General features: G+C 39.7%; 2 protein-coding genes across 4 annotated transcripts in view; both read right to left on the bottom strand.

Annotated features, from left to right (window-relative positions):
• Positions 1-19221, bottom strand: part of rprd1b (regulation of nuclear pre-mRNA domain containing 1B) — a 1182184-nt gene that overhangs the window by 693566 nt on the left and 469397 nt on the right. The window lies entirely within an intron of this gene.
• The window catches only part of LOC114658453 (disks large-associated protein 4-like), an 894521-nt gene that overhangs the window by 522077 nt on the left and 353223 nt on the right, over positions 1-19221 (bottom strand). The gene's annotated exons all lie outside the window — the stretch shown is intronic.

Here is a 19221-nt window from a genome sequence, read left to right as displayed (position 1 = left end):
CTAAAAAATGACATTAAGTAGAACTCCATGCATCAATCCATCTGAAGGGAATGGGATGCCATGCTAATTAAACTGGGACTCCCATTTTCAAAAACAAAGGCACCAATTAGGTGGAAGTGCACTCAGCATGGAAACTGAGATTCTTCAAATAAATGGTGGTGGGAAATTGACGAGTCGTGGAGTTGAATTGGAGACCCCGAAAGGTTTGAAAGAACATCGGGAACTTCTCTGTTAGCTAAGCAAACCACCATGCAGGACTACCGTTTGCGAAATTTTTTGTTCTTTCTCCACATTCCTGATGATGCAATGAAAAATTCAGCCTTTACAGACACTACAGTTCACTGACATTTTTATTAACACTAGAAAGAAGCATTAACAGAACTCTGTGCCAGGGATGTGACTGATCCTCACTGGCAGAAGAGGAAAATGAAATAAAAAATGAAATCATTTTTGATAGTAGACCAACAGACGTGTATTTTTGTACATTTTATGTAAATCTCTTCTGCGTGTTAGTATTCATGAGGCTACTGCAACATCATTAAAACCAATATGTCTGCAGCTGTCATTGTTTCCTCCTCTAATTTGCTGCTTATTTCTCCTAATATACTGCACTGTTACATTGAGGTCATGCTCCTAAATTTAATCTTTTAGAAACAGCTCACATTGCTACTCTCATTATTATTTCAGTTAGCACCCCAGTCATCGACGCAGAAATTACGGAAAGGAATTTGGCGAAATAGCAAAATCTATGCCATAAAAAAAGCCAAAAGGTCTGATCACTGGACGGACAGATAGTACGTGGTGGGCAAAGCCTGGGGTGGCACGGCATGTGTTTTATCATCGAACACACACAGACATGGATAATAAAGACAGAGCAAAGTGAAACAAACCCACACACCATCGTTTGAGGGCGCTGTCAACAACGGGGAGCACTGAGACTGCCAGCATTCAAGAAGACTTTTTTGTTCTATTTTAATTTTTGTTTAACTTCCCACTTTAAGAAAATATTGGTTACATCATGGTAGTGGAAATTCGGAGAGACTGTATGCTGCTGGACACATGGGTCACATTTTGCATGGCATATGATAGCAATACAGCCATCTTACTTAAGGTCAAACTGAATATCTACATACAGGTAAATAAAAGAAAGCCCTAGCAAGCAAATACGTTTCAGCCTTAAACCTTGTTTAAAAACGTTTGAGTTTGTTTGACCCTTACTTACAGATGATCACCCTTTGCACCCTTGGTTTATCCATGGAAAGACTGAAATGGTCACAACAGACATAGTGTAAAGTGATTTTATTCATGAATGCTGTTTTATCACAAGCACAATACAATACAACATTAGAAAATTAGAACAGTCAAGACGAGAAGAGGCCATTCAGCCCAACAAAGCTTGCCTTTCCTATCCATTTAATTCTTTCAAATTAACATTAAGTTGAGTTTTAAAGGTTCCTAAAGCCCTACTGTCTACCACACTGCCCTGTCACTTATTCCTTGTGTCTACGGTTCTCTGTGTGAAGAAAAACATCTTAATGTTTGTGCAAAATTTACCCTTAACTGGTTTTCTATGGTGTCTCCGTGTTCTTGATTAACTCATTATAAAGTCACATTCTCGATCCACTGGACTAATTCCCTTCATAATTTCAAACACTTCAGTCAGGTCTCCCTTTAATCTACTTTTACTTTAACTGTAAAGGCTCAGCTCTTTTAATCTTTCCTCATAACTCATCCCCTGTAGCCCTGAATCAGCCTAGTCGCTCTTCTCTGGACCTTTTCTTGCGCTGCTATGTCCTTTTTTTGTGGCCTGGAGAACAAAACTGCACACAGGACTCCAGATGAGGCATCACCAGTGTGTTATAAAGCTTGAGCAGGACCTCCTGTGCCCTGTACTCCACACATCAAGGCGCTATATAACCTGACATTCTGTTAGGCTTCTGAACACTGGCTGGAAGTTGATAGTGTTAAGTCTGCCAGGAAACCTAAATCCTTCTCATAAGGCGTACTTTCAATTTTTTTTCCATTGTGTATTCAAACTTAAGATTTTTACTTCCTTCATGCAATCCTTTACATTTACTTATATTAAATTTCTTCTGCCACAAATCTATCCAAGCCTGTATGCTGTAATGATTGAACAGATTTGAGATTATCTGCCAATCCACCAACTTGGTATCATCTGCAAATGTAACCAGCTTGTTACTTATATTCCTATCAAACCCTTTCAAAGACACACTCACACACATAAACAATATACAGTATATATTGTAAGAAGAACGACCATAAGACATTGCAAAGGTTTGGGGCAGCCACCCGTATAATTTTTCCCGGCTGCAAAATTGATGCCAAAGCACAGACATGTTCATACAACAAACAGAACTGACTAACTGGGAGCAAGACGGCGGCTTTAAAGGCCAGTGGAGGAAGTGATGTCATCAGGACCAAAACCGGAAGTGACATTATTGGCTGCCCCTGAGCCGGGCGGGATTTCCCTAGAATGGTCTGTAAAAGATCGAGAGGGAGAATTAGTGCAGTTTGCCACCCCCTGGTCTGGCATGGAATTACATCTACTCAAGCCCTTTAGTTGTCTCCTAAACATGCGTGTGTGACAAAATAAATATATATATACCTGTATATATACCAGTAATGGCATACTGCACGATAACGTGCAGTGAATACACTTGACTTGAGCATTCCTAGTTTTCCTCCTCTTTCTCTGTACATTTAGTATTCGTTTGCTCAGAGGTTGATCCTCTTGCTGCTTCCTGAGCAGCTCTTCTTTTCTCCACTCTAGCGGCCCGCTTCATCTCTCTTTTTGTGTTAAAACTGATTAAGTCAGTGTTTGTGTTGCAATTACTTAGTATGCTTTCTTTAATTTTTCACTTAAGTTGGCACTTAAGTCTTCAATCTGCCTCAAGAATGATTTAAGATATGAAGAGGTAGGGGAAGTGATGGCAAAGGTGGTAGGGAATGAAAACGGCACCTGTACACATGTGCCACACGGCCGCCCTGCTAGCCGCTGCCGAGAGTTGCTTCTACAATAAAATAAAAATAAAAAGAGGAATAACCTTGGAGGTCAATCATCACCCTGAAAGCGGATAGTAGAGGTCACGTAGTATATGTGTACCAAATTTCAGGTCAATAGTTCAAACGGTTTGAGAGCTACAGGTGATTTAAAATCCTGGACAGACAAACGAAGAGCCACGGTAGCATATTATATATATATATATATATATATATATATATATATATATATATATATATATATATAATGTTAATAAATTATTTTATTGCACCCTCAAGAGCCTGTTTCTTTTGTTTTCAATAGCTATTATGTGTTGTGCATTAAACAGGGTGGCCCAGTTGGGACCCCAACTTTTCTTTGGGACCTTGCCAGAGGTTGATGGTAATCCTCTCTCTTGCAGGGCATTTAAAATATTTTGGAATGATTTGAAGTATTTTGAACGTATGCAGTCAGTTACTCATTTCGGGGTCAGCTAGGCTGGAAGCCTACTGGCAATAGTTAGGGATGGCTGCCTGGGGTAAGGCCTTATCTGAACAGGACAAGGAAGACAATGGACTGCAATGATGTGGCTTTTTGTAGTCCTTACATCTGTTTTCACCATGTTTGTAACTCCATTTACAACAAATGCATTTCATGACACCATCAGATTCAATGCATTACTGTTGCCTAATGGGCATTGTAGTCTCCACTTCGGCACTAACACAAGGTTGCTGGTGAGATGAAAAAATAGAGAGGAGGGAGGTTTTTATATTATCACACACGTGCACATGGGAGGCATCTGAAGGGCTCACAAAGGGATAATTCTATGCAGAGTTCAATAATTCTCCCTCTTTTTCATTGGCAGACCAACCACGGGAAATTTCGCCTGGACTGGAGGATGTCACTTCTGGTTCTGGGCCCGACGACGTCACTTCCAGTTCCTACCCCGATGACATCACTTCCCCTGCCTGGTTTTAAAACTGAAGTCTGTTGAGACCTGTTCTATGGAATTCAAATATACGAGCGGCTGCCCCCAAACCTCTTCCTGTGTCTGTCCAATCTTTTCACAATAAATATTAAGTACCTTTCACAAAACACCATTGATCCCTTTTTTGCAAGGCATGGAGACAATGTGCTAATTGCACATAGAAAGTGAGTAGGTTGGGATATGATCTCTGCGTATTTGAGGTAGCAGTGCTCAGCTCCTGGCACTGTAATTTATTTCTTACAATTTTAATTCCTTCAACCCTCCATTTTTAATGAGTTATGCATCTAGTTACTTAAGCAAAGCAGCATGGCACTGGTGTGGATTGTGTTACAGATGGAAAGTAAATGATCAGTGAATCACAATGATGGGAACCTACCTATAAATAATGTCAAAAGGAAGGACAAGACAATCAATAAATGAATCAGGGAAGCCAAATGGGTTTAAAATAAGGTGAATCCCTTTATGCGGCTTGTTACATTTTCGAGTTCTCCCAGCTTCACCTAGGAGATGTGATTCTGAAAGCTGCATCCAAAACAAAGGTTCAGTCCTGTCTTTCTCTTCAATGAACAATAAAGCTGTCCAAACTCCAAAGGCAAAAGATTGAAGTGCCACGAATACAAGAATGATGGCTAAATGATGGAATGAAAAAATAAATTCATCAAAAGCATGGATCCAAATTTTGAAACCGTTCAACAGAATGCTGCTGTGCACACTATTTGATTGTCACCACATTTTCTGTCAAGCACAAAACATTTTATGAAACAAATGGCAGCATTTCCACCTCCAAGTTTGTTTTTCCCCCTCAACGGATGACTAATTGTTCCAGTTTTTAGAAATCAGAATGATATCCATTTCAGCTTTTATTCCAGAACAACATAACAACCTTTCAGTACAATGGTTAATTATCCTCTGACCAAGCAATTCTTAAATAATGACTTGTTGCTTTACAAACCCTTCAAAATCGTAAAATTGATGTAGCTTTGAGGTAAGAGAGGCAGGGGGAATTAAACGAGACACAAACTCCACCACGGCGTTTATACGGAAATCCTGATTATTGGCGGTGGTTGAAGCGGCTCCCCCTTCTCTATAAGAAGCACTTTGAGTGTCTCGTTAAGTGCTACTTGTATATAAACGCAATATCACTGTTGTTGTCTGTTCCCATAAGGTGTTGTGATGGACAAGAGAGGTGGTCATGTCATAAATTTCCACTTAGCCAAGCAATCCAATGAAAAAGACCTCAAAGACATTTGGCAGAAAGGCAGCTTAAGCTATTCATTCATGAGGAAACAATCGAAAGATGACACTGGAAATGAGCAGAGACTTTCATCACAAGTGCAATCTCAGAGGATAATCTGATTGGCTGCCTAGAAGAGCTGCCTCCATGGTAATACAATAAAACCCAGAAGATAAAAATGGGTGCCATAAAGGTAGGAGAGTGGGACGAGGTGGCAGAAAGCAAGAATGATCCAAGAAGCAGAGGTTACATTTCAAACCCTACTTGACTATTTTTAATGACCCTTCGTAGATTGTTAATACAATTGATAAGCGACATAAGCCAGAGGAGGAAAGTACAAAAGCATGATTAACATTTAGCCAAGGTAACCATTATAAGCATCAATTAAGAGTCTATAGATATTTTATTTATCATGGAATTAACTATAATACATTATTATTGGGGGTGACGTAGTGTTGCAGTGGTAGCTGCTGCCTAACAATAAGGAGAGCTGGGTTCGGGTGCACCCTGCGTGGAGTTTGCATGTTCTACTAGTGTCTGCATGGTGTCACACACATGTGCATGGGAGACAGCTGAAGGGCCTAAATGAGAGTAATTCCACGCCAGACCAGGGGGTGGTGGAGTGCACTGACCTTTTTTCTCGCTTTCCTGCAGACCGTTCACGGGAAATTCTGCCTGGCCCTGATGACGTCACTTCTGGTTCTGGACTCGATGACATCACCTTCCGGTTCTGGCCTTGATGACGTCACTTCCGGTGTAGAACCCATGGATGAAGAGACTTGCACTTCTGCCCTTGATGACTTCACTTCCCTTTCTGGACCTTAAAGCCGCCATATTCTATTAACCACATCAGTTCTGTTTTGGACTCTGAGCTGAGCACGTTAGTGCTATCAATTTACCCTTTTGTAGCCAGGGAATATTGTACGGGTGGCTGCCCCAAAACCTTTTTATGACTCTTGTCTCTGGTTTTTGTGACAATGGGTTTCCTCCCACAGACCAAAGACATGCAGGTTAGGTGGATTGACGACACTAAACTGGCTCTAGTGTGTGTTTGTGTGTGTGTGTGTGTGTGGTTGCTCTGCGATGGACTACTGCTCTGTCCAGGGTTAGTTCCTGCTTTACACCCAGTGCTAGCTGGGACAGACTCCAGCCCCCTCATGTCTCCCCCATGACACTTGAAAGGGGTAAAGCGGGTTAGATAATGATATGACATGAATATAGGAAATGGTAAACTCTTCTAATAGGTTACTGTCAGCTCGCATTGTTTTATATTCAGCCAGGTCTCAGGTTATGAAAGTTGCATAGATATGAATACTGTAAGTAAAGAAACTCCCAGATGTTTCTTTGCAAGTGAATCTCAAGTAATTTCAAACAAACCAAGTGAAGCAGTTTTGGTGCGGATGAATATGTGGCCATCAATCATTATATCTTATCGCGCCTCTTCAATATCCAGGTAAGAGCGGCATCATTAGCATCCTTAAGACCTTCATCGGTACATGTAGGGCCTTGGGAACATTTGTGGGTGGGCTCACCACAGGGACATTCAGCACTTGTTGTGAGGCCCCATCTAAATAGGTTGCACCACTGCACTCATCCAGGGGTGGTAGCCATCAATAACAGTGAAGGAACAGTATGTCACACTACGGACTTTTGATCAGTTCGTGCTTTCGTGTGCACGTGTCCGCCAAATGTAACCACTCCGAAGCACAGTAAGCAATAATTCCCAGCATTTTAGGTGTGGGTTCCTACTGTATCGTCTCACATAGTATAGCTGCTGCAGGGCTACGTTATTAGTTATCCTTCAGCCAAGACAGTACCTGCCACCAAGCGTAACCAGCAGCCACGCATTAAGTTCCGTTAGAGGTAACCAGCTAGATAGGCAGCTGTGTGTTTAACTGAGGAGAGGTAGAACCTGCTGCTTGTAATTCCCGGCACCCAAAGTACTCCTTGTAGCTATGCTGTCTCGGGTTAGTAAAGCTACAGGGATGGAGAAGTGACACTCGTATTAACAAAGACATCAGTGGCAGAATTTAATGGGCGTCTAAAAATTACTCAGAATTGGACTAAAAGTCTGACTAGGATTAGAGATTGTCCTACCTCAGACTACGACATGAGAAGTCCTTATGAACTTACTCCCAATTAGGAGCAGGAGGTCACCTTTGAGAATGAATGACGTCACCATTTTACAGCAAGCAGAGCAGGTAACCGCAATCATTTTCTTGGAAATCTCTATGGAGTTTTCTGATAGTAATTCTAAGGCTTAACCACAAAGATAATAATAATAATAATGATAATAATAGATAGATAGATAGATAGATAGATAGATAGATAGATAGATAGATAGATAGATAGATAGATAGATAGATAGATAGATAGATAGATAGATAGATAGATAGATAGATAGATGTGAAAGGCACTATATGCTAGATAGATAGATAGATAGATAGATAGATAGATAGATAGATAGATAGATAGATAGATAGATAGATAGATAGATAGATAGATAGATAGATAGATAGATAGATAGATAGATAGAATATTCAAAGTAGTAGGAGAAGAAAAAGAAAATGAAGAAGAAAGGAAAACATAATAAGGTAGTATATTGCACTAAGCTGCAAATAATTGTTTCCACTTCTCAAAAACCTCAAAAATAATACTGTAACAAGCACTGAGATGCACACACACACACACAGCTTAGTAATGGCACATTTATTTAACAATGAGTGACCCACAGCCACACTTTCAGAACAATCACCCTCCCGCTGTGTAAGGCACGTGAAACGCCTTGTAAATTAACAGTTACTGAAACTGGCCACAACTTGCACTATTTCTGAAGTCGTGTTCAATTTTCCAGTTTTGCTATTTGTCTTCCAGAGTTGTGTGTCATTCGTTTCTGCAAGACCCCCCCGCCCCCAACTTTATTTTCCATGAGACTCTATTTACTGTATGCAATGCCCAAAGAGTCTCCACATGTCTTCTTGAACCTTCTGGGTTTGTAAAATGTAATGCGAATATTTCACGGATTTATGGAATGCTAAGTTCAATGTACCTGTGAGACATTTCACTGTCAGTCACCCATCCAGCCATGAATATGTAGATAGTGGCATCCTCTACATCTTTTATAACTCTGTGACGGTCAGTATGATTTTCTAAACTATGGTGTGCTGGGTTGGTAACCTCACTTCAGGAGAGGCCCATCAAATCAACAAGCTAATTAAAAGGGCAGGTTTAGTTATAGGACACACTCTGGACCCCCTGGAAGTCATAGCCAAGGACAGAATGAAAACAAAACTGAGTGCCATTATGAACAATGCTACACATCCTCTCTGTGACAAACTAACACTGAGGACTTTCAGACAATGAATCATTCAACAGATGTGTGTCAAGAAATGTGACTGGGAGGCTCCTTTACTCCAACAGTAATACGCTTGCATAACACCTCACTGGAACTGGGACAGCCAAGGCAAAAGTATTCTTTCTTTTTAAATTTCTTGCTTTATAGTCGCCTTACTTATCTACCTATTTATGCATTTATTTTTTAAAGATCCTCTATAAAAAGCCAAATTTCCCTTTGGGGACAAATAATTATCTATCTATCTATCTATCTATCTATCTATCTATCTATCTATCTATCTATCTATCTATCTATCTATCTATCTATCTATCTATCTATCTATCTATCTATCTATCTATCTATCTATCTATCTATCTATCTATCATCATTATTCACGTCTTCTGGGTAATATGGGTAATATGCTGGCTACTATAATATAGTTTGCACTTGTGACCACCTGGGTGTTGATATCGCCATATCACTTGTGTTCATCCACACTTGAAGTTCATGTTGTCAGTTACACCAGCAATTCCAGGAGTGATTTGTAAGAATAGCTGTTTGCTTTAACATTCTGTTGCGTGTAGTGGGGAGATACTGTAAGTATTAACCTGAGTATTACCTCACTGTTCTGTAAGGGTGTTCATAGTCTGGCCCAGAATTAGTTGGTGGTTACATACTTAAATCATCGCTATTGCAAAGCTGCATTTTCATCAAGGCCAAAAAATGCGACATCACCAACATTTTCATTTTGGCAACAGCACATGGCTTCTTTAGCTCAGATGGAGCGATCATTTGATGTACAAGATTTGTTACAAATTTTATTCCATCTTTGTTAAACTGGTATCTCCCAGATACTTTCCCAGAATGCACATCCCGATCTCTGCCTTCACGCCATCTTCTGACGGCTCCTAGTGAGGTAGGACAGCTCATGAACTCTCCAAAATCCTGGTGAAGTTTCAAGTAATTCACTAAATCAGGAAAACTGATGAAATGGTTATAATCCCACTCCTACAAGCTGGGCTAAATTTGTGTCACTCTGAAAGTTTTAAGCCAGACAGGACTGTTTATCTACTCTGAGATGCCTGTTAATATGAGCACAGGTCTCTGCTGAATGTTTGTGTTGAGTTTGTGTGCCATCATTATGCTTTTCCAACTCTATGAGGCACTGTGTCATTATAAAATACTGTAAGCTGCAAAGAAAACAGCAGCTCATTTTAAAATGGAGATATTAACAGAAGGCTGCAGAATGTTGTTCAGGGTTTGGCTCCATTCCCTTTTCTTCCTTCATATTCTGATTTCTTCTTTTTTTTTCCCTAATATTTGAAAAAGTCAATGCTGCAGTGCCTTTACATTAATGTCCTGTATGACAGTCCGCAAAGGCACACCTGAGTGCAGAAGCTCAATCATTCTATATTTTATGAGCAGCTGTAGGAGCGCTAGACCTTTGCCTTCCCTTCCAGCAATATGCTCATCCTAATCATCTCCATATGGCCTAACATTGTTAGCTCTTTCTCGGGTCAGTGACAAAATAATGCAGTTCACTTATAAAGAGATGGGTCCTGCTGGAAGAAAGTCTTCTCAAGTTCTCTTTTCCTCATAGTTGTCCTTCATAAATTGTCACCATATGTTTCTGAGGGAAAAGGTGTAGAAGAAGCTCATGTGCTCAACTCAAATGTATGTGTAGGGGTAAAAAAAAAGGGTACCAATGAGGCAGAATTAAAATGATATATTGAACACTCTGTGAAGAGCCACCCAGCTGGCTCGAGAATACAGTTTGGATTTAGCAGGGGCGTCATCCCCGGCTTTAGTTTTTTTAAGTTTTTCATTAGCCCATTTTCTTTTCTAATTTTTCCTTTTTTGGATTTGCTTTGTTTTTCATTATTGTTTTCTTGCTTTAGTTTTGTCACTTGTCAGGCTCTAGTCCATCGTGGTCTTTCCCACCTCTATCCACCACTAAGCTGGCCCTCGTCCCACAAAATGGCTCCACATTGACAATCCTGGCCTGGTTATGTTTGGTTGCTTGACCACCAGATGCTTGCCGGCAAATCCCAACCCCAGGCCTGGCCCCAGAACTCAGTCCCAGTAACCCTATTCAGTGTAGGGTACACTGCTTGTTTAATTTGTACTGGGCACAGACCCTATGGCAGACCAAGGGCAGGCCCCAAACTCAATAAATCAGAGCTTATTTCATTATCTGTCTCATTGAGATTTTATAGTGAACCTCAGCAAACGGTGCTGAAGCAGGTAGGGGCGCCCTCAGCCTCAATGAAGGCACTCGGAGACTTCAGAACAGACAGCAGAATTAAACTTTATTGTATGGCGCACATACAGACTCACTTAAGATGGAACGATGAGCAAACAACTAAAACCAACTTTTACATTTATTACAATTGTTATCACACAAGTCATTATTCATCCTCATCTGACTCCTCAATATTTCACTACTCAGGTTCTGCCCCTAATTAACCTACCATTATCTCTCAGCTGGGTGGGTGACAAACTCTTCACTGTCCATCATATCCATCTGGCAAGCCCTCACCTGCACTCCTCTCCTTTCACCAATTATTTACAACCCAAGAGTTTACATTCCCCTTCTTATCAAGGGGCCCATCTCTTCTCAACTCTCCTGCACGTCCAGACTTTAACTTGAGAGATAATGGTGGGTCTGTGGCTTATACAGAGTAATAAAAATATATAGGCATGAGCTTTTTAACTCCTAACTCTTACATCTTAATACTTAATAAAATATAGGGTCTACTTTTCTTATGTGGTTATACAGTAGACCTCCGCGAAGTTGTGGTTCAGAGTTTACGGCCTCAGTTATTCGCGGATTTTTCCTTAGAACCTAACTAATAATTATTAGCAGAAACTGCAAATATCCTACGGAATTTTTATGGCTTTTTTCGTGGCAATACTGTACTGTAGAGAGAACAGGAAGCAGCTGTAGAGAAAACCACGACTTGGGATGGCTGAAATTGAAACTGCAACTCCCAGCAGGCCCTGCAGTGGCTCTGATTGGTCTTCTGCTGAGGGTGCTGGGGTTGTTGAGGTCAAAGGATGTCAGCGCGGCTTTTAAAAAGGGGGCCGGTGACCAAAAGCAAAAAAAAAAAAAAAAGTTTTTGTAATTTGTGTTTCAAGTTCCTGTCTGCCTTCTGTTGGGTTACTTGTACTTATTCATTTTGTCCTGGATCGTTTCGTGCGTCTGGATTGTCTGCCTGTGTACTGTGGACTGTAAGTGGATTCATGGCCATCCTTCAAAGAAAGGAGCGATCCTGAACCCGTACACCCGTCTTCGCCATTTCAGGAACTACTGGTAGGACTATCTGTACATTCCCATTCAACGTGCGGATATCTGGACTATCTACTTTCATCATTACATTTCACCCGTTGCCGTTTTTCATGATTTACTGTGTGTGTTTTGTTTGTGCTTTGTTATATTTAATGTGTAATCACCGTAAGGGGAACAGGGGTGGTATCGTTGTTCTCTTATTTAATTTGTTTTTCATTACATTCTTTATTTACTGTTTGATTACTGGTTTGCTTTGTTTTTGCCTCTGTTTGTGAGTGCGCACGTCGGGTCAAGGCTGGAATCTCCATCATAAAAATAAATAAATAAATCGCCGTCTTCTCACACGACACTACGCTTACTTAAAAGCCTGAAGCGTACCTGTCCTTTTTGGCTGATTGCTTAGTTTCTCTCTCCTCCCCCAGACAGTGGTTGTGCTTGTGATTTACATCCATGGCGTCAGTTGCACTTTGTACATATTGTTCCAGTAGTTTTTTAAATAGTTTTTACAGTTCATTTGCAGTGTGTAAAATGATCAGTGTTGCAGTAATTGTGATGCTCTTTGCATGAAAAAAAAAAGTCTTCCATTAAAATTTAACTTTTTTTTTGTTAATTGTGACATTTACTTAAAGTGCAGCAAAAAAAGTATTTGGTGTCCAGGGATGCATTAATCCCCAAGTATGTGGCAGTTTAACGGTTAAAGCCCCAAGATGCCGCCAAAACAAGCTGTACCGTCTAAGGCTTCTAGCAATGAAAATGCGCTTGCATGAATTACAGTACATATAGCGGTAACATCGGTATTTTACATTCTAGCACTACGGGAAACATAGCAGTACAGTATACAGGTTTACCTTTACACTGTTCATTTTTAGGTAATGTATAAGCTGAGTTTGAAATTAAGTTAAAGTGTTTTGGGGGCATATTTAGGGTTTAAACTATGAAAATAATCATTTTTTTAACCACATACAAAATTCACAGGTGCTCTAGGAACATAACCTCCATGAATTTTCGGGGTGTACTGTAATACTTTTTTAATACATAGAAATTACCAATTTTAGGGAATACAATTTTCTATAATGGCTTGACGGCCTCTATTATTCACAAAACAGATACAGAACTTGGTAATAGCACATACAGGAACCCAAACTACAGCTTTTCTTACTAAGCATGATTTTACAAAAAGAAAGAAAAGGAATGGTGAGCAGAGTTTCCGGCTACTACCATTTCAAAATACGTATTTCTGCACTTTCTCCATGGAAGGAATAAAAATGTTGTGCAAAAAACACGGCACCCGAGTTTGCAAAATGAAAGCGCAGAGCATTCCAGACAGGCAGGTTGCCAGAAAGTGGCAAGCGTAGTAATCAAGGCTAGTGCAGCAATTAAGAGAATATGGTACTGAAGGGGTTAAGAGGCAGTGGGCCTGATATTGTCAGGTTTCTTTAGTTCCTCCATTCTCCTCAAAGGAATCCACTTAGCTTCAGCGTGAGCGACACATGCGCGTCCTTGGATATAACCTACACCTAAGGCTATCTTAGACACCAAGAATTACACAGGCACGTATAACTTAGACCTAAAGACTAACACACCTTGATCCCCGAGAAGAATCCAGACAGATGGAGGCTAATATACCTTGGCTAAAATAACTTACCAATCAATGATATTTTACTCGCACCTATTGGGGCGTCCCTTCTCAGCCTACAAACCATGTAGGAAAAGAGAAAGTATCAATGTCCCCAGCACCAGGTACCCTGGATGTATATATTTATTTTAGAAAGCTTACTGGAGATTATCAGCAATGTCCAAAGAGGATATTGTCCTGGGCGACTTTTAGATTTGGCAGTCAGGCTGATGCATGAATTGGTATCTCCTTCTCTGTAGTGTTTTTGGTCTTTGATGTTGCTCTCTGGTCTCTCAGATGGCATCTTGGTTATTTATGTAAATAATTCACATGGGCCTCTGGACCTAATGAGGTTACACACGTATCATTGGCTAGCTATCCTGGTGATGGATGGCTCTGCCTAAAATCTTTAATCCTTGTACTTTGTCTGTGTAATCTCTTGCAGTGTCCAGTCATTTTACTTGTGGCAGACGACCAGGGATCCTGCCCCGCCGGGACGCCTGGAGGAAGGACGGACCGGAAGAGCGGCACTACTCTTCCCTGGGCGCCTGGATGGTCCGAGAGCCCTGGAGTGACAGCGCTTCCACCACACCAGGAAGTGCTGAAGGACTAGGGATGAGGACCAAGGACTGAGCAAACATTTAAATAGTGTACATAGTGGAGAATAAATGTATGTGTTGTGGACATTTTGGTGTCGTGTCTGTCTGTGGTCAGGCTATCTTTTACATACCATTAAGCTTTAAATTTTCTGATCATTTTAAACTGAGACTACCATAAATTACTTAGTTAACAAAAAATATAGAATGTACAGATCCCTTTAAGTCATAAATTATTGGTCACAAGAAAGAAAGAAAGCAGATGTGCTTAGCTAAAATGCCATCGAAAGTCCAGTAAAGTTCATCATAGGTGAACAAAAACTTGTAACTGACACAGACTGCAGCTTATTTTAATGTGGTTTTATTAAACTTTCTGTAGTTCCAAAATTATGATTTTTATCCTTGCATTACAGACACAAAAATCAGAGTCAGCAGGATCAGAGTTGCAAAGGCAATAACCAAAAATTGTTTTCATTAACTATGGAAGAATCTGAGTATTTGTTCATTATTCGTTCTTATCTAAAAACCTGGATATCAGGCACATTACCGGCATCACATGCAAAGTCAAGGTTAGTGTCATGATCAGGTTTAGTGTATTTTGCCATCTTTGACGCCAGTTTGAAATTTTCCTGTCGTTGACAATGTTAGGTCCGTTTTTAGGGTTATGTCCCACGTTTCTAGAGACGTGACCAAGGAACTCTGATTCACCAGTACTTTGGGGGAAAAAGGTCAACTAGGAGTTCATTTCCTTATCCGATCTGCAGATACTGTTCTATTCAATAAGGGCGCGCACAAAAAGGCGAGCTTCAAAAGGGCAACCTCAATTAGGCGCAGCGAATAAAGGCAAACGCAACAAAATTATTACAGAAAATTTATTAGATAAAATCTACTATTATTATTGTGGAAGATGACTGTTCTCTTTTCGTTCCCTTGTACTAATCCTTGTCTAAGGAGTTAAGCAGAAGTAAGCTTTAAAAACATGATTTGCTGAGCAAACAGAAAAAATATTTGTCAGAAGGACTCAAGGTCTAAGCTTCCACACTGAGACTGCCTTATCACGTTCTCCCTTTGTTTACATCTGAACTCAATAACACGGAGCCAAGAAATCAAGTTGCAGAAGGAGCATTGAAGGGTCTCAAGGATTGTGTATAATAAAGTGTTGACTGTTGCATTTTCATAATGAATATTAAATCACGCATTCTAGGGGTGTAAAAACCTGCCCCACCCAATAAACAGTTGTTCAGAGAGCCCTGACGCTGTCATGTGATATTGATTGCCTGCTTTTCTGAAACCTGCTCACTGTGACTCAGAGTAAAATAATAAAGAGAACTAAAGAAATATTATCTGCCTGTTGTCAGTGTGCCTTTTTTGTCCACATTATCTATCTATTATTATCTAAATTATCTATGAACGCCTTTATTCACCGCGCCCAATTGAGGTCGCCCTTTTGAAGCTCGCCTTTTTGTGCGCGCCCTTATTGAAGGATACCTGCAGGATACAACTCCTTCAAAACAAAAGCTCCGATTGCTACTCCTTTCTTTTGCGTATTTCTTGGCTTTGACTTCTTTACTGGTTGGTGACTTTGATTCTTACTTTTCATCTGGTTTTGGTCGCTATTTTTATTTCTTTTGCTTTGGTGTTTAGGCGTATCTCCTGTTACTTCTGAAAAAGTTCTTCTCTATGGAGTCAGGACACTTCGATCACATGCCCAACAACCAATGCTGTTGCTGCACACAACAGGGCAATGCTGGCCATAGAAAAACAAAATGATGTTGCTGAAGGTTAAAGTAAAAAATGACAATGATCATTTTAATAATACAAATCATGCAACAAATGCTGTTATACTCTTTGAAAAAATGTATCCTAAACTGAAAATTATTACACCTGGATGTTAGTGTCACCAACACAACTGGATGGGCTGAGCTTACAGGCAAGAAGAACGCAAAGGATGCTGAATCAGTGATATGTGTAAACCACATACTGCATTTGGTTAGAGTTTCTGTTGAAACTAACCCTTTTGGAATAATCGCATCTTGATGTTAGGGTAACCAGCCCTATTACTGAAACGATTAAAAAACATGTTACAAATTTGTAATGGATAATTTTTCATGGTTTGGTAAAACAGGTGATCCTTACACAAGTTTATTTGCAATTTTCCGTTTCATGTACCTTTATCTGTAAATCACATCAAACCGATGCACTGATTAATTAAATTAAGGTCTAGAATACACAATTTTATTCACAATGAGGGACTCCTTTTATCTTTATTCATTTATTAATTTATCTGTTTACTTATGTTTACTTGCTTAAAGTTTTACTCTGCTGGCCTAGCTCTCTTTCTCAGAGGTGGGGGTTGATTTGTTTCAAACCTATTTTGTAAAACTTAATTTATTTGTGTGGAATGTTATGTGATTTTAATAAAATCAATACAATCAAAAAAAAAAAGAAAGAGTAGTAGTTGTTTATTTATATAGCGCCCTTCATAGACAAAAGGTCACAGAGCGCTGAACACCAAATACAGTAAAAATACAACAGTTAAAACAAAACTTAAACTAAACCAATAAAAATAATAAATAAAGTGGAACTATTCAGCACTGATTAAAAGCTTGTTTTAAAAGAAATGTTTTCAGTTGTTTTTTAAAAGAATCAACAGACTCGGCTGCGCGCAGACCACAAGGCAGGCTATTCCATAGTCTTGGTACCACAGACTGAAAGGCACGATCCCCACAGGTTTTTAGCCAAGTGCGTGGGACAACGAGAAGGCCCTGTTGCCCAGAGTCCGACAGGCTGTATACCGTTGGAGCAGACCAGTTAGGTACTCAGGAGCTTGTTCATGCAAAGCTCTGAAAGTAAGTACCAAAACTTTAAAATGAATTCTATAAAACACTGGGAACCAGTGCAGTGTGTGCAAAATGGGGGTGATATGATCATTCAGGCTAGCGTGAGTTAGGAGCCTGGCAGCTGCATTTTGGACTAACTGAAGACGTGAGAGAGAGGACTTGCTCAAACCTGTAAAGAGAGCATTACAGTAATCAAGCCGTGAGGAAATAAAAGAAGGAACAAGCATCTCCAATTCTAATTTTGAATCAGCATTTCTTAGTTTTGAAAAATTTCTTACATGAAAGAAACACGAGCGGCTGACTGATCTTACATATTCATCAAGCGTCAGTGACTGGTCAAGAATAACCCCAAGGTTACGTAGACTTGACTTAATAACAGGAGAGACAGACAGACAGACAAGAAGGAAAAAATAAGTCCTGTTCATTAAGACAACTTTATCTACATCTATAGGATTTCCAAAATGCAGTATGCATACTTTTCCCAATACAATTTCTCATTTTCTTTGTAATAAAAACTCACTGTTAGATTATTGACTGATTCTACCAGCAGTCCGCTGTCCTTCATGAATACTGATTATAACAGTCAGTCTGTCTCTCTGATTTCCAGGAACACATTATTGTTTTTATACATTTAAATGCAACAGACCACTCAATTACAGTAATTAAAAAGACAGATAAAATATACAAATTCTTATATGTGCAGAAAACATAATGATCATTTCCTCTCTAACAATGTCATTTTTATTATGCCAAAGGATAGAAATAAAGCAAGAAAGAATGGCAGGTAAGATGAGTCAGAAGTTGAAAGTGAAAATAGATGAGCTACTGTAGATTTGCTTTTTTTCTTGGAGTATCATCTGTGTAATTACAAGGTCATACAGGCTCTGCCTTACATGAATTCTTTATAAATATACTGTATGTACACTTTGCTTTAATATTTTTCAGTTTACATTTGTTGTCCTTGGAGAATTATCTTTGCAATCTTATGACCACCTTTACTATGTCATAAGAAAACTAAACAGAGAGTCCATTTTTTTAATTCTTGGCTATTGGTTATATTTTCTAATGATCACAACTGCTTTCTAATTATACCCTTTTTCCTTTTATTTTGACCCTATAACATATATTTGTTTTTTTTCCTGCTTATCCACTACATCCTTGTTAAGCCGCAGTCCAAACCAGAGAATCAGTCCTATCTTTCATCAAAACCAGAATGCAAATCAAAATTAATCACCAAAAGAACACAGTTATTGAATCAAAAGCTTTGAAACAAAAAGACATAAAACACTTAGAAAGTTAGTTAGAGGGTCACATATCTTGTCTTGTCACCAGCTATAAAAACTGAAGTCACTCAATGCAGCCTCCATAACCCATGCCTCTGGCAATAGGAACACAAAATGGGAGCACTCACAACAAAACCAAAATGCAGAGTTATGATTACTAAAATAATTCCTCCCAGAAAAAGTATTAACAGAGTTAAATATTCACAACAGTTTTATCCACTCTTTAGTGACGGCACTAAATGACAGCAGTCAGAAATAAAGATGGAATCAGGAGACAGCAGTAAGACGTGTAAACTGGCTAAACTCAAAAACTGAGAAAGCAATAATCTAGAACACAAGATCAAAATACAAAATCAAAAACGCATTAACAGGCAAAGCAAGAATAAACCGAGAAAAAAAATAAGCAAAAGAGATCAAAGTAATGAAAAGAAAACATTGCTAGAGTCTTTCGAATTGCATCCACAAACTTGGACAAACCAGGAAGAGTATGACGCTGACTTTTTATATTGTCGGAGCAATGATGTCTCATGTCACACACTCCTAGTCATTCAGCCTAGCAGTCTCCCAGTAACAAAGAAAACAAAAGGCATACAATGTCAGCACCCACACTGAAACAAAAATGTCACCACAGGAGAATGTTATAAGTGAATTTAACTTGAAAACAAATATAAGCACTGTATTCCTTGACTCCTATACCCCCCAGAACGATGCTTCATCTACTGCAAATATTGAGGCCAAAGAAAACCTATAAAAACACCCATCCATTATCCAACCCGCTATATCCTAACTACAGGGTCACGTGGTTCTGCTAGAGCCAATCCCACCCAACACAGGGCACAAGGCAGGAAACAAACCCCAGGCAGGGCGCCGGCACACACACCCACACACCAAGCACACACTAGGGGCAATTTAGGATCGCCAATGCACCTAACCTGCATGTCTTTAGACTGTGGGAGGAAACCCACGCAAACACGGTGAGAACATGCAAACTCCACGCAGGGAGGACCCGGGAAGCGAACCCAGGTCTCTTAAACCCCTAGG

This window comes from Erpetoichthys calabaricus, chromosome 10 (genome assembly GCF_900747795.2).
Source record: "Erpetoichthys calabaricus chromosome 10, fErpCal1.3, whole genome shotgun sequence".
Lineage (NCBI taxonomy): Eukaryota > Metazoa > Chordata > Cladistia > Polypteriformes > Polypteridae > Erpetoichthys > Erpetoichthys calabaricus.
Note: the sequence above shows the minus strand (reverse complement) of the source record. Positions and strands in the feature narration are given on the sequence as shown.